Raw genomic sequence first — 15,085 nt, 5'->3', positions numbered from 1 at the left:
ATTTGTAAGTTACTTGTATCTGTGAAGAACCTCTTACAAGTCAACAATTAAAAAGACATTACAATTAAAAAATGGGCAAAGGATCTGAATAGACTTTTCTCCAAAGAAGATTTACAAATGGCCAAATAAACACATGAAAAGATGCTCAATGTCATTAGCTATTGGCAAATCAAAACAACAATGATGACTACTTCACACCCACTAGGATAGCTATGATCAAAAAGATAACAAATGTGATGATGCGGAGAGATTGAAACCTTACAATGTTGATGGGAATGTGCTATGGTGTGGCTAGTTTGGAAAACATTTTTAGCAGCTTTTCTAGAGGTTAAATGAATACAGATTTCCCACGTGATCGAGCAGATTCACTCCTAGTGAAGCAGAATGAAGAGAAATGAAAATATAAGTCCACACAAAATTTGTACGTGATGTTTGTAGCAGCATTATTTCTAATAGTCAAAAAATAAAAATGACCCAAATATTTGTTACCTGATGAATGGATAGCAAATGTGGAGGAGTCATACAATTAAATATTGTTATTTGATAATAAAAAGGAATTAATTACTGATATACAAGGGGTCTTTTAAAAGTTTGTGGAAAATGTGAATTATGAAATACTATGCCTGGGTTTCACATTTTTTTTAAACAACAAAATAAACTCTTACTAACTTGTTATAACATGTATGACAGGATCTAGTTTGAGGGACTAAGATGGATAAGACATCCATTTGAAAAGAGCAACATGAATTCTGCCCAAGTTGAAGCAAGAACTAATATCAAATTTATGGTGAAGCTTGGGTGGTAGAATGGTGAAATCACTGATGCTTCACAAGAAGTATATGAGGACGACAATGCCCCAAGATATCAGCAGTTTACAAATGAACATCTCATTTCATGAAAGGATGAGGCGATGCTGTGAAACCCACAGCAGCGGACCATCCACATCAATTTTCAAGGAAAAAATTTATCTTGTTTGTAGCCTTATCGGAGAGGATTGACAACAGCAGAAACTGGCCAATACCATAGATATCTCAATTGGTTCACCTTATACAATTCTGACTGAAAAATTAAAGTTGAGCAAACTTTCCACCCGATGGGTGCCAAGGTTGCTGCACCCAGATCAGCTGCAGACAAGAACAGAGCTTTCAGTGGAAATTTCAAACAAATGGGCTCAAGATCTCAAAACATTTCTTCAAAGAATTGTAACAGGAGTTGAAATGTGTATTTACTAGTATGATCCTAAAGACAAAGAACAATAAAAACCATGGCTACCAAGAGGTAAAAGTGGTCCAGGCAAAGCAAAAGCAGACTGGTCAAGAGCAAAAGTCATGGCAACAGTTTTTTTGGGGATGCTTGAGGCATTTTGCTTGTTGACTTTCTGGAGGGCCAAAGAATGATAACATCTGCTTATTATTAGAGTGTTTTGAGAAAGTCAGCCAAAGCTTTAGCAGAAAAAAAAATGCCTGGTAAAGCTAGAATCCTTCTCCACCAGGACGGTACTCCTGTCTTTGCTCCAATCAAGAGCAATTTTGTGAGAGTTTCCATGAGATATCATTAGGCATCCACCTTACAGTCCTGATTCAGTTTCTTCTGACTTCTTTTTCTTTACTAATCTTAAACTGTCTTTAAAGGTCAATGTATTAGCCCATTTTCACGCTGTTGATAAAGATATATCCGAGACTGGACAATTTACAAAAGACAGAGGTTTAATTGGACTAACAGTTCCACATGGCCAGGGAAGCCTCACAATTATGGCAGCAGGCAAAGAAACAATGAGAGCCAAGTTAAACGGGTTTCCTTTATCAAACCATCAGATCTCGTGACACTTACTGACTATCACAAGAACAGCATGGGAAAAACCTGCCGCCATGATTCAGTCACCTCCCACTTGTCCCTCCCACAACATGTGGGAATTCAAGATGAGGTTTGGGTGGGGACACAGCCAAACCATATCATTTCATCCCTAGCCCCTCCCAAATCTCATGTCCTCACATTTCAAAACCAAACATGCCTTCCCGACAGTCTCCCAAAGTCTTAACTCATTTCAGCATTAACTCAAAAGTCCACAGTCCCAAGTCTCATCTGAGACAAGGCAAGTCCTTTCTGCCTATGAGCCTGTCAAATCAAAAGCAAGTTTGTTACTTCCTAGATACAATGGGAGTACATCATTGGGTAAATACAGCCATTCCAAATGGGAGAAATTGGCCAAAACAAAGGGGCTACAGGCCCTGTGCAAGTCTGAAATCCAGTGGGGCCATCAAATCTTAATGCTCCAAAATGATTTCCTTTGACCCCATGTCTCACATCCAGGTCACACTGATGCAAGAGGTGGGTTCCCATGGTCTTGGGCAGCTTTGCCCCTCTGTTTGCAGGGTACAGCCTCCCTCCCAGCTGCTTTCATGGGGTGGAATTGAGTGTCTGCAGGTTTTCCAGATGGACAATGCAAGGTGTCCATGCATCTGTCATACTGGGGTCTAGAGGATGGTGGCCCTCTTCTCACAGCTCCACCAAGGAGTGCCGCAGTAGGTACTCTGTGTGGAGGCTCCAACCACACATTTTCCTTTCACATTGCCTGAGCAAAGGTTCTCCATGAGGGCCCTGCCCCTACTGCAAACTTCTGCGTGGGTATCCAGGCATTACCATGCATCCTCTGAAATCTAGGTGGAGGCTCACAGGCTTCAATTCTTGACTTCTGTGCACCCACAGGCTCAACACCACGTGGAAGCTGCCAAGACTTGGGGCTTCCACCCTCTAAAGCCACAGCCCGAGCTATACCTTGGCCTCTTTTAGTCATGTCTGGAGCACCTGGCACATAGGACACCAAGTCCCTAGACTGCACACACCGCGGGGACCCTGGGCCTGGCCCAGGAAACCATTTTTTCCTCCTAGGCCTCTGGAACTGTAATGACAGGGGATTCCGTGAAGACCTCTGACATTCCCTGGAGACATTTTGCTCATTATCTTGGGGATTAACATGTAGCTCCTTGTTACTTATGCAAATTTCTGCAGCTGGCTTGAATTTCTCCCCAGAAAATGGGATTTTCTTTTCAGTCGCATTGTCAGGCTGCACATTTTCCAAACTTTTATGCTCTGTTTCCCTTTTAAAATGGAATGCCTTTAACAGCACCCAGGTCACCTCTTGAATGCTTTGCTGCTTAGAAATATCTTCTGTCAGATACCCTAAATTATCTCTCTCAAGTTCAAAGTTCCACAAATTTCTAGGGCAGGGGCAAGATGCCACTAATCTCTTTGCTGAAACATAAGAGTCACCTTTGCTTCAGTTCCCATAAAGTTCCCCATCTCCATCTGAGACCAGTTCAGCCTGGAGTTCATTGTTCATATCATTATCAGTATTTTGGCCAAAGCCATTCAACAAGTCTCTAGGGAGTTCCAAGCTTTCCCACATCTTCCTGTCTTTCTGAGCCCTCCAAATTCCAGCCTCTGCCTGTTACTCAGTTCCAAAGTTGCTTTCACATTTTCAGGTATCTTTTCAGCAGCGCCCCACTCTGGTGGTACCAGTTTACTGTATTAGTCCATTTTCACACTGCTGATAAGGACATACTCGAGACTGGGCAATTTACAAAAGAAAGAGGTTTAATTAGACTTACAGTTCCACATGGCTGAGGAACCCTCACAATTATGACAGAAGGCAAGGAGGAGCAAGTCCCGTGCTACATGGTTGGCTGCAGGCTAAGAGAGAATGAGAGCTAAGCAAAACAGGTTTCCCCTTATCAAACCGTCAGATCTCGTGAGACTTATGTACTACCACAAGAACAGCATAGGAAAGTCCTTCCCCCATGATTCGGTCACCTCCCACTGGGTGCCTCCCACAACACCTGGGAATTCAAGATGAGACTTAGGTGGGGACACAGCCAAACCATATCTGTCAACCACTTTTTTTTTTAATATAGTTAATAGTGTATAAAAAAAGACTGCATTGACATGGCTAAATTCCCAGGACTCTCAGTTCTTTAGGGATAGAGTAATAAGTGGCTGGTATCATCATTTACAAGTGTCTTGACCTTGATGGAGCTTATGTTGAACATAAGGTTTATATTCTTTCATTTTTATCTTTTAATTACATTTTCCATTAACTTGTCATATGAAGTCCCTTCATATGAACTTAAAAACATTATGTTGAAGAAGCCAGTCATAAAATACCACGTATTGCATGATTTCACTTATTTGTAATATCTAGAATAGGCAAATCTATAGAAACAGGATAGATCCGTGGTTGCCTAGGGCTGGGAGCAGGGAGTGAGTAGGGTCAGGATAGAGGAATGACTGTTAAAGGACAGGGTTTGTTTTTGGAGTGATGAAAATGTTCTGAAATTAGATTGTGTTGATGGTTGCACAACTATGAATACACTAAAAACTATTGAATGGTATAATTTCAGTGGATGGATTTTATGGTATGTGAGTTATATCTCAATAAAATTGTTAAATGATCAATAACCCTTGCACTTTAAACATCTGTCTCATATGGGAGGCAAGTGTATAAAGCAAACAATTAAATTGATAACATGGTAAGTGCAATAGCTTAAAGATACTGTGAAGCTTGAAGGTTGACTAGTTGTTTACCTGTCAGACTGTGGAAGGGATCTCTGTAGAGGGAATTGTCTTTCCTAACCATTCAAATGTCGGTTGAGGGGATAATACTTTGAGAGATTTACAAATGATTCTGTTTAAGTAGAGATAAAGTGCGTGCCTAATACTCAGAGCTTAGTAGACTCTCAAATTGTAGTTGTCATGGTGAGACAACAGTACTAATAATTTTGATTATTAAAATGGTATGGTCTGAGGAAGTAATTGTTTCTTTAGCGTTTTCTAAAATATGTTCTAAATAAGGCTTTCCTTCAGATGCTTCTTGATAAAATGGTGTTAAACAAATGAGGAATGTGGTATTATTTGTACTTAACAGTGTAGGTACCATATTAAAGGCTCCAAATAGTCCTACAGTAAGGAAACTATTTAATTTTGTTCAACTAAGGGTTTCCCAAATTTAGTTCATTCAGTATCCATTTGATTTGACGATACCTGTTACCATGTTTTGCCGTTATCCTTCTCTGAAACATATTTTAGTATGTGCTGCTCAAATTTCTTTCTTTTCACTAGCTGTGGTGATTGGAGTATGATATACCCAAGCTTTACTTATTTGGCTTTCTAGGTGATTGACTTTCCAGAACAATCCTTCAGTTATAATGTTCATGTCTCTCTTTCATAAAGCTCTGCATGACACCATCTTTTTGAAGACAGGAAAAAAGTTACATTTTCCTGATGAATTGTTGTGCTTCATTTTATTAGGTTAAGCAGTAGGAACATTTTAACCAATATATTCATTAAATCTTTAATAATTTTGACTAGGATGAAGTTCAGAGTAAAAATCCATATTCAATTTGTCAGGTTATCTGAAATAAGTTTCTTTCAGAAACTATCACACATTCTTCTTAGTTATCTAACATTTAGTTTTGTTGAATAGTTATGGTTTTTGTTTTCTATGTGCCTCTGCTGTAGTTTACTTTAGACCCTTTTTACAAGTAGGTATACTATACACTTGTATAATTGCTTACAGTGAGAATAAAAATTCATGTCAGTTGACGTATATAAGAATGTCATGATTATGTTTTGGAGATTGTATTTTAAATGACCTCCAATTTACCCTAATCGTTCATTAAAAAATATTTTAAGGGGTTTCTGTTGTCCTTTTATGGAGAATCATGTTTTTTGTTGTTGTTTTTACTCTATTTAGGCAGATCTGTAAATCATGTATCTAGATGCTAAGCTGTGGAAAAATATTTGACATTCAAGTTTGATGGCATTTTTATGTTTTGGAGGATTTGCCATTAATTTCAGAGTTCCACACACACCCCTTTTTAATTTCAGAGTTCCACACACACCCCTTTTTAATTTCTAAAAGTGTGAATTGTAATTACAAGATATAAATTATTTGGGTCTCTGAGTCTGTCATGTCATAGCAGCAGGACTATGATTGCATATATGTATTCCAGATAAAAGAAGGAACTAATTGTTTCCATTGATGTGTTTACCTTAATGATTTCATTTGTTTTTTAACTTTGAATATCAAGGCCTTTCATTCTATGGAAAGAGAACTAATTTTATATTGTTGTATACTGTTGATGTTTCAACCTTAATGTCAATGAGAATAATGTACCTGTAACTCTTTTTACTATTGTTGCATAGCAAATAATGGGTAGCTCAGTGGCAACAATTATTTGTATGTGAGCTGGCAGCTCTGCCTCGCATTGCAGATGTGTGGGTAGGCTGGGTTGGTGCTACTCCACGTGACTTTCATCTTTACTTTTGGATTAGGGGGCAACCTAGGTCATGCTTTTTTTCTTTTTCTTTTGGTGATGGTGGCGTCTCCAGAGGGCCTCTTAAGTCCTTGTAAGGCCTAGGCTCTTAACTGGCACATTTTGTCACTACTGCCTATTTATCATTGGCCAATTTAAAGTCAAGAGGCAGAGAAGTAACTCTGCTAAGTGCAATATATTGGATGTAGACGGTGTATATTGTAATCTATCGCAGTGTGAGAGTTCAAAGGAGATAGGTATTAGGCACTGAAGAATAACACTAAGAAATTGAATATTAGCCAAGTTTTTAAAATAATTTCTTAATATCTCAACTATTTTCAAATATATTTTTTAATTCAATAACTTTCAGTTTACTGCCCTGGCAGACAACATTGGGATCATTTTAAAGCTTGCAATAAAAACATTGCACTTGTATGCATGTGCAGAAATGTGTGCATATTTTTATGTATGAATATGGGAGAGAGAATTAAATATTTTCCTTTTTACTCTATAAAAGGAATAGATTGAAGAAGTAAGGGATTTTAGATGTCCTTGTTAACTCCTTAATTAGGGCATGAATTTTAGGTCTTAAAATGCGTATTCTCTAAATCCGTTATATAAATTAAAATCGGAGATATGTGTGGCATAGTCAGCCTTTTCAATAATACAGGTTGAGTATCTCATATCCAAAATACTTGGGACCAGAAGTATTTTGGATTTTGAGTTTGTTTTTCATATTTTGGAATACTTGTGTATATATAATGAGATACCTTGAGGATGGGACCCAAGTCTAAACATGAAATTCATTTATGTTTCGTATATACCTTATACATATAGGCTGAAGGAAATTTTATACCATAATTTTAATAATTTTGTTCACTGAACAGTTTTGACTATGTAAACTGTAACCTGTCACATGAGGTCAGTTGTGGAATTTTCCACTTGTAGATATCATGCTGGTGCTCAAAAACTTTTGGATTTTGGAGCATTCTGGATGTTCAGGTTAGGAATGCTTAAGCTGTACTCATTTATTGAATATGCCAACATAATTTGTAAAGAAGATGTTCCTTAATGGCTACCTCTGTAAATATGTGAAAAAATATTTTTCATTTTATGCCTCAGAGTTTTTATATATGACTGAATATAGTGTCTCTGAATATAAGGCAGATTTCTATTTATCAGATGAGAAGATTTAAAAAAGTTGTTTACTTAGTTGAATGTGAAAATTATTAGGGATATAGATGTCATCAAATGTCTATTCATAATATTTAATAATTTAATATATGTTCAAATCATATAAATGTTAATTTAAATATACTATTTTTCTATTTAAATTTCTTGAGTCTTTTCATATTGTTGCATGCATTTGACTTAAGTGTATTCATCAATCCTAGAAATATTTTTTAAGTTATCCACTGAGTTTTCCATGGTATATGATTTTTATTTCTTCTTGGTTGTTTGAGGTAAAGTATCACTTTGACGAAATCATTAGAAATTTTTACCAAGTCCTAAGCACTCATTATTTATGATGTCCATGTTGTATTTTATTTCTTTTGAAGTTTCTAGATTTTTTTAAAAAAATTTTACAGTAACATCTAGCATTTGGAATTGTAAAGTAATTCTCCCAGGAATAACTGCTAAATCCATTTTGAATTTCCTTGTGGCTTTTCTCTTTCTTAAAAAAAAAAAATTGTCAGGTTACGTTTATAAGTTTTCAAGCTATAACTCTATAAGCTTCCAACTGATTGAGGTCAATTCAGGCTAGTGTATTTTTCTCAAATGTTACTTTTTGATTAAAAATAAAAAATCGTGGTGGTACTGTGTAATATGAGAATCTTTGTTAGGATTCTAATGTGAGGCAACTGTTTCTGAACAGTAATTCTGTGAAAGGTGACTTATATTTGGGCAAAAGATATGAATGAGTTTCTTTTTGATCACTTTTTGGTAGATACATTTTGATGTATTTTATCTTCTCAAATATCTATTTTATTGTTATAGTGTGATCTTTTTAACTACTTTAAGGAGATTAATTGGTCAAACATAACATTCTTGCTTGCATAATATATTCAGTACCTCTATCCAAATGGCATAATTTTTGTTGGAATGCTGCAGGGAACACACTAATTTTACGTGATATTTTTTCTTGGCCATGTAATACTGTTAGTACTTTTTCTGCAGATTTATTTCTAAAGGTAAAAGTAAAAACCCTACTTTGGTGTGCCTTATGTATTTAAGGATTTATCAAAAGTACTAGATTTTAACCTTAATGTATTTAAATATATCACCAGTGTTGCTCAATGTGCAGTCTTTTCTTGGCTTAGCTCAAGGTTTTGATTGCTAAGATGTATATCCCAGGAAGTGTGAAGGTTAAAAAACTTTTGAAAGTTATTTAAGACCTAGCCGGACTAGACTCATGCTAAATATCATTAGCCAAAACAATTAGTAGTTGATTCTGTTTGACAGGACAAAGTTCAGTTAAACATTCTCCATCTGTCAACAACTTAGAAAAACTAACAATGAAATATACAAGGTTTCTTTTGTGATATAACAAAGTAGAATTGAAAGTATGTGGAAAGGACATAAGGTCTTACCTAAGAAAAATTTTCAATTATGTTTAGTACGGTTTTATTAAAATTGAGGATCATTTAAAATACACTGATAATATTAGGTGTCCTATTGAGAGGTCTTTTCTATTGTATGTATTTCATTCATTTCCAAAAATATTGCTTTAATCTGAATAATTAAGATTTTCTTGAGGAAATGCACTGGATTTGAAATAATTGTGTGTATATCAAGGAAAATTCATTGTAACTAGAGCTGTTGTCTTCTCACTCCAATACTTCATAGGGGAAATTTCAGTTCAAATTAATTTCATTAAAGTGATTTTTTTCCTTTAATAGATGTTTATCCTTTTTACATTTATTCTGATATGTTTTGCCTTCTCTCACTTAAAAATAGTTTCTCTTTTCTTTAAACTAGTTCTCATGTTTTCTAAATTTTGCTCGTCTCCCTACTTGTCTTCATTTGTCTCTTTCCTCTCCTTCCTTCCTCCCTTCTTTCTTTTCTCTTTCTTTCCCTCCCTTCCTTTCTTGGTAGCAAATATTATAAGAGTTAGGCTCATATTAGACTTGTTGTAATGAAAACATAACAAATAGTGACTTAAGTAAGTGGTGTTTTATTTATTTTATCCTGCCTCACAAGAAGTGCAGGGCTAGACAGTTTAGGGTTGGTATAGCTGATGAACTGTTGTGCTTTGTTTATTAAGTTAAACAACAGGAACCTTATAACCAATGTTCATTAAATCTTAATGACTACAGGTGTGCACCACCATGCCTGGCTAATTTTTGTACTCTAAGTAGAGACATTGTTTCACCATGTTGGCCAGGCTGGTCTTGAACTCCTGATCTCAAGTGATCCACCTGCCTCAGCCTCTCAAAGTGCTAGGATTACAGGAGTGAGCCACCGTGCCCAGCCAGTTTTCTTGAGGAAGTTAGAAAATGAAAGAAAAATGACTGGCTGGTGAACTTTTACCCACAACAATTTTTACACCACAACAATTAAAAATGTATATAAAAATACTTCTTCTGAAATCTTATTCTGGGTGTTTCTAAAAAATACAGATTTCAAGATCCAATCAGTTTTTTAAATGCACTTTGTCATTTCTGTTTTATAATGCTTATGTAAATTTTTTAAAAAATAAGTGTTTTCATTTCTTTTTCATTAATTAATTCATAGCTAATAGATTTCTACTTCTCTGGTGTACCACCACAATGTTTGACTTAATGAAACAAGTAATTTTTTTCTGTAAATTGAATTTGCTTATTTAATTGGATCTGGTTTTCTTTCAATTTTATGTTGGAGAATTGATCCTCTGGAAGGTGTTCAAATGATGTACATAATCGATGTTTAAGTACAAGTTACTGATCAGGTAACATAATTTTCCTAAAAATTTACTTTAGTGGTATTTTTAATAGAAAATGGACTATAATATACAATGTTATGAAACCACCAAGGTGCCTTTGTGTGATGGTTACGATTTTATGGCAAGAAAAAGCACATTTTTGGGGGGTGAGAAGGGACTATGTTTGTTTCTTTTGTTGGATTTGAGACTGTAGGGATACAAGAATGGCATTCCCGTTATCATCATGCAGCAAGTCCGTTTTTTACATTTGTTCATTTCTGTAGCTTTTCAAATGATAGCCTGTTTCCTCCAATTTTATTTTAGATTCAGGGGTGCATGTTCAGGTTTGTTACGTGGGTAAATTGCATGTTACTGAGGTTTGGTGTACGAATTATCTCATCACCCAGGTAGTAAACGTAGTACTCAATATGTAGTTTTTCAACCCATACCCCACTCCCTCACCCACCCTCTAGAAGTTTCCACCTTCTGTTGTTGCCATCTTTATGTCCATGTCTGCCTAATGTTTAGCTCCCACTTTTAGGTGAGAACATATGGTATTTGGTTCACTGTTCCTTTGTTAATTTGCTTAGAACAATGGCCTTCAGCTGCATCCATATTTCTGCAAAGGACATAATTCGTTCTTTTTATTGCTGTGTGATATTCTATGGTGTGTATGTACCACATTTTCTTTATCCAGGCCACTCTTGATGGGCATCTAGGTTGATTCCATGTCTTTGCAGTTATGAACCCTGCTGTGCTGAACATATGTGTGCCAGTGTCTATCTGGTGGAATGATTTATTTTCCCTTGGGTATATATCCAGTAGTGGGATTGCTGGGTCAAATGGTGGTTCTGTTTTAACTTCTTCGAGAAATCTCCAAACTGCTTTCCACAGTGGCTGAACTAACTTACGTTCCCACCAGCAGTGTATAAGCTTTCTTTTTTTCTGCAACCTCACCTACATCTATTATTTTTTGACTTTTTAATAACAACGATTCTGACTGTTGTGAGATGGTATCTTATTGTGGTTTTGATTTACATTTCTCTAATAATTAGTGATGTTGAGCATTTTCTCATATATTTGTTGGCTGTTTGTATGTTGTCTTTTAAGAAGCTCCTGTTCAAGTCTTTTGCCCACTTTTTAATGGGGTCGTATTTCACATATTAAGTTCCTCCTAGATTCTGTATATTAGACCTTTGTCGGATGCATAGTTTGCCAATATTTTCTCCCATTTTGTAGGAGACATTGTTTGCTCTACAGATAATTTCTTTTGCTGTGCAGAAGTTTAATTAGATTCCACTTGTCAATTTTTGTTTCTGTTGCAATTGCTTTAGGGGACTTGGCCATAAACTGTGCTAAGGTTGATGTCCAGATAGGTACGCTAGGTTTTCTTCTAGAGTTTTTGTAGTTTTAGGTCTTACATCTAAGTCTTTAATCCATCTTGAGTTGATTTTTGTATGTGGTGAAAGGAAGGGGTCCAGGTTCAATCTTCTGCATATGGTAAGCCAGTTATCGTATACTGTTCATTGAATGGGGAGTCCTTTCCCCATTACTTGTTATTGTTGACTTTGTTGAAGATCAGGTGGTCGTAGGTGCTTGGGTTTATTTCTGGGTTCTCTATTCTGTTCTGTTGGTCTGTGTATCTGTTTTTGTGCCAGTAATATGCTTTTCTTTTTGCTTAGAATTGCTTTGGCTATCTAGGCTCTTTTTTGGTTCCATAAGAATTTTAGAATAGTTTAAAAAATTCTGTGAAGAGTGAGATTGGTGGTTTGATAGGAATAGCATTGAATCTGTAAATTGCCTTGTGCAGTATGGCCATTTTAACAATATTGATTCTTGCTATCCGCAAGCATGGACTATATTTCCATTTGTTTATGTCATCGCTGATTTCTTTTAGCAGTGTTTTGTAATTCTTGTAGAGATCTTTTACCTCCTTGGTTTGCTGTATTCCTGGGTATTTGATGCTATTTGTGGGTATTGTAGGTGGGATTGCATTTTTTATTTGGCTTTCAGCTTGGGCATTATTGGTATATAGAAATGCTTCTGATTTTTTATGTTGATTTTGTATTCTGAAACTTTACTGACCCTGTTTACCAGTTCTAGGAGCCTTTTAGCAGAATCTGAGATTTTCTAGGTATAGAGTGATATCATTTTTGAAGAGAGATACATTGACTTCCTTTGTTTTTATTTGAATGCCTTTTGTTTCTTCTCTTTCCTTGATTGCTCTGGCTAGGACTTTCAGTACTATGTTGACTAGATGTGGTGAGAGTGGTGGCATCTTTGTCTTCTTCCAGTTCTCAAGAAGAATGCTTCCAGCTTTTGCCTGTCCAGTATGATGATGGCTATGGGTTTGTCATAGATGATTCTTACTATTTGAGGTATGTTCCTTTGATGCCATTGATGAGAGTTTTTAACATGAAGGGATGTTGAATTTTATTGACAGCCTTTTCTACATCTATGGAGATGATCATGTGGGTTTTTTTTCTGATTTTGTTAATTCTTTTTGTGTGGTGAATCACATTTATCGATTTGCGTATGTTGACCCAACCTTGCATCACAAGAATAAAGCCTACTTTATCATTGTCAGTTAGCTTTTTGATGTGCCTCTGGATTCAGTTTGCTGGTATTTTGTTGACAATTTGTGCATCTCTGTTCATCAGGGATATTGATGTGAAGTTTTCTTTTTTTGTTGTGTCTCTGGCAGGTTTTGGTATCAGAATGATGCTGGAGTCACAGAATGATTAAAGGAGGAGTTCCCACTTGATTTTTGTTTTTTTTGGAATAATTTCACCAGGATTGGTACTAGCTCTTCTTTGTATGTCTAGTAGAATTTGGCTGTGAATTTGCCTGGTCCAGGGCTTTTGTTTTTGATTGGTAGGGTTTTAAAAAAATTATTTTAAAATATACTTCTAATTCTTGGCTTTATTTTCAGTTATAAACATCAGCTGGCCTATCTGGTGGTGTGCAAGTAGTATACTGTGGGCAGTTTCATCTGTTTAGATGAGGAATTTATTGCAGGGAATTGGACCAGGACACCTGACGCAGCTGGGTCAAAAGTCTTTCAGTGATTTTCATCTTGGTGACTTCTAATATAGCTCAGGCTGTCACATATTTGTTTACCTTATTTTATTTGCCTATCTTGTTAGCTTGGTAAGAAGTTCCTTCATTGTTCAGAGATGATCTTTTATATAGGCAATTCATGTAAGGATTTTCAGGAGCTTTTTATTTTTCATAAAGAGGATATTCTTCAAACATCTTTGTATAACTGTTCCTCAAGAAGTTGGTGGAAGCTGTTAAATAATCTTGTGTAGTTAATGTTAATTCATTATTTTACTTGTTAAAATGTAGAGATTAAAAGATAATCTGTTATGAGAGACTAATAAAAATGGACTAATTTTAATATACTTGTTTTAAAAATGATTTATTATGATTATCTTTCAATCAGCAATGCTGCTAGAAAGCTGTTATTTAGCCTGAATTTTAGAAAATGTGTTAATTTTTTTAAAGGTACATTGTTTTTTTTGATAGGAATAAATTGAATGCAGTGACGGTGGCAACTTTGGCCATGATTATTTAGGTAAACCACAACTAATTCATAAAGTGCTGAGGACCCTTTAATACCTACCAAAAATGGGCAGGCTGTCAATTTGGAAGTTTCCATGTGAAACATATTCTTTCACTTGGCCTCTGAAAAACTTTCCTGCAGTTCCCTGCGTAGAATGTAGTTTATTTACTGAAAAGAAGGAATGATTGAGTCAACTCACAGGAGATAAATCTGTGGTAGGTGTTACAGGGCTGATTTTTATACCATATAACATAAGTTTATTTTACTTGGTAGTATGTAAATTTTGCTGGTGAAAGCAGGAGTACCCATTCAGAGGTATTTTAGACTTCGATGAAGAACAGTGCTTTTTGTTAGGAATAACATATTAGTTTGTTCCTTAGTAACGGAATTCAAAGCTTTTAGAAGGAGATTAAGTTATTTAATCTGTGTTAACACAAGAGAAAAAGAACTATCTAATGATAATTTATATGTTTAAAGGTTAATTTATAATTTACCTGTAACATACATTGTTACTTTCCATCAGATTAACTGCAATGAACCTGTCATTTCCAACATCAGTTTTGAAGACCAACATTATGCTGCCTTTAATGGAGGGGATCGGTGTAAACAACATCCACATTCCATCCAAGGCCCAGACTAGACACCAGAGTTACTAGTTTTTACATGGCTTGATTAGAAAAGAGGTGGTTCCTATGCACTGAAGTTTTCTCTACTAGAATGGGCACATTTCCCAGCACAAATATGATACTTCTATACTAATCAGGATGGAGTCTTATCCTGCAATGAGACTTAAATTTTGGGCCTTTCACCACATCATTGCTGTTTTCTACGAGGTCAAAAATAGATATAGAGTAAACCAACCCCAAAAGTCAATTACAGGGTTTTATAGTGATGTACTGTGAAAAATTTGGTCATGTTTTTCATTATACAGAATGTTCTTTCCAAAGACATAAACAGAAAAAGCACATACGTTTGATTTTAAAAATAACTCTGCCTAGCCCTTTAAACTAGTGGAGACATTTTGGATCCTTTTAAATGATCATTATTATAATTACATGATAAACCTCTATCTAAAGGCAGCCATTCTTTGTAATTACTTATTCACCCTCCCCCCCCAATTGAAAAGAATTTTTTAAAAATGAAATTACAACATAGGTACTTTGAAAGTATTTCTGGTGCGCAATTGGAAGATCTGATAAACGCATCTTATTTTCTCATCTCTTCCCAACAAGCAAATGCTAAAGTGTACTGCATCATTTTTGGAGCATACACACTAATTTACAAGTATAAAATTATAAAAAGTACAGA

At 35.6% G+C, this 15,085-nt stretch overlaps 1 protein-coding gene and 1 long non-coding RNA gene across 22 annotated transcripts in view; both read left to right on the top strand.

The window, feature by feature from the left end:
• The window catches only part of SUPT3H (SPT3 homolog, SAGA and STAGA complex component), a 557,558-nt gene that overhangs the window by 105,748 nt on the left and 436,725 nt on the right, over positions 1-15,085 (top strand). The window lies entirely within an intron of this gene.
• LOC107975150 (uncharacterized) lies at positions 10,166-14,739 on the top strand. The gene is made up of 2 exons (XR_001718439.3): positions 10,166-10,239; positions 14,301-14,739. It is a non-coding gene; the product is annotated as an uncharacterized LOC107975150 (long non-coding RNA).

The sequence above is a fragment of the Pan troglodytes genome, chromosome 5 (genome assembly GCF_028858775.2).
Source record: "Pan troglodytes isolate AG18354 chromosome 5, NHGRI_mPanTro3-v2.0_pri, whole genome shotgun sequence".
Classification (NCBI taxonomy): domain Eukaryota; kingdom Metazoa; phylum Chordata; class Mammalia; order Primates; family Hominidae; genus Pan; species Pan troglodytes.
Note: the sequence above shows the minus strand (reverse complement) of the source record. Positions and strands in the feature narration are given on the sequence as shown.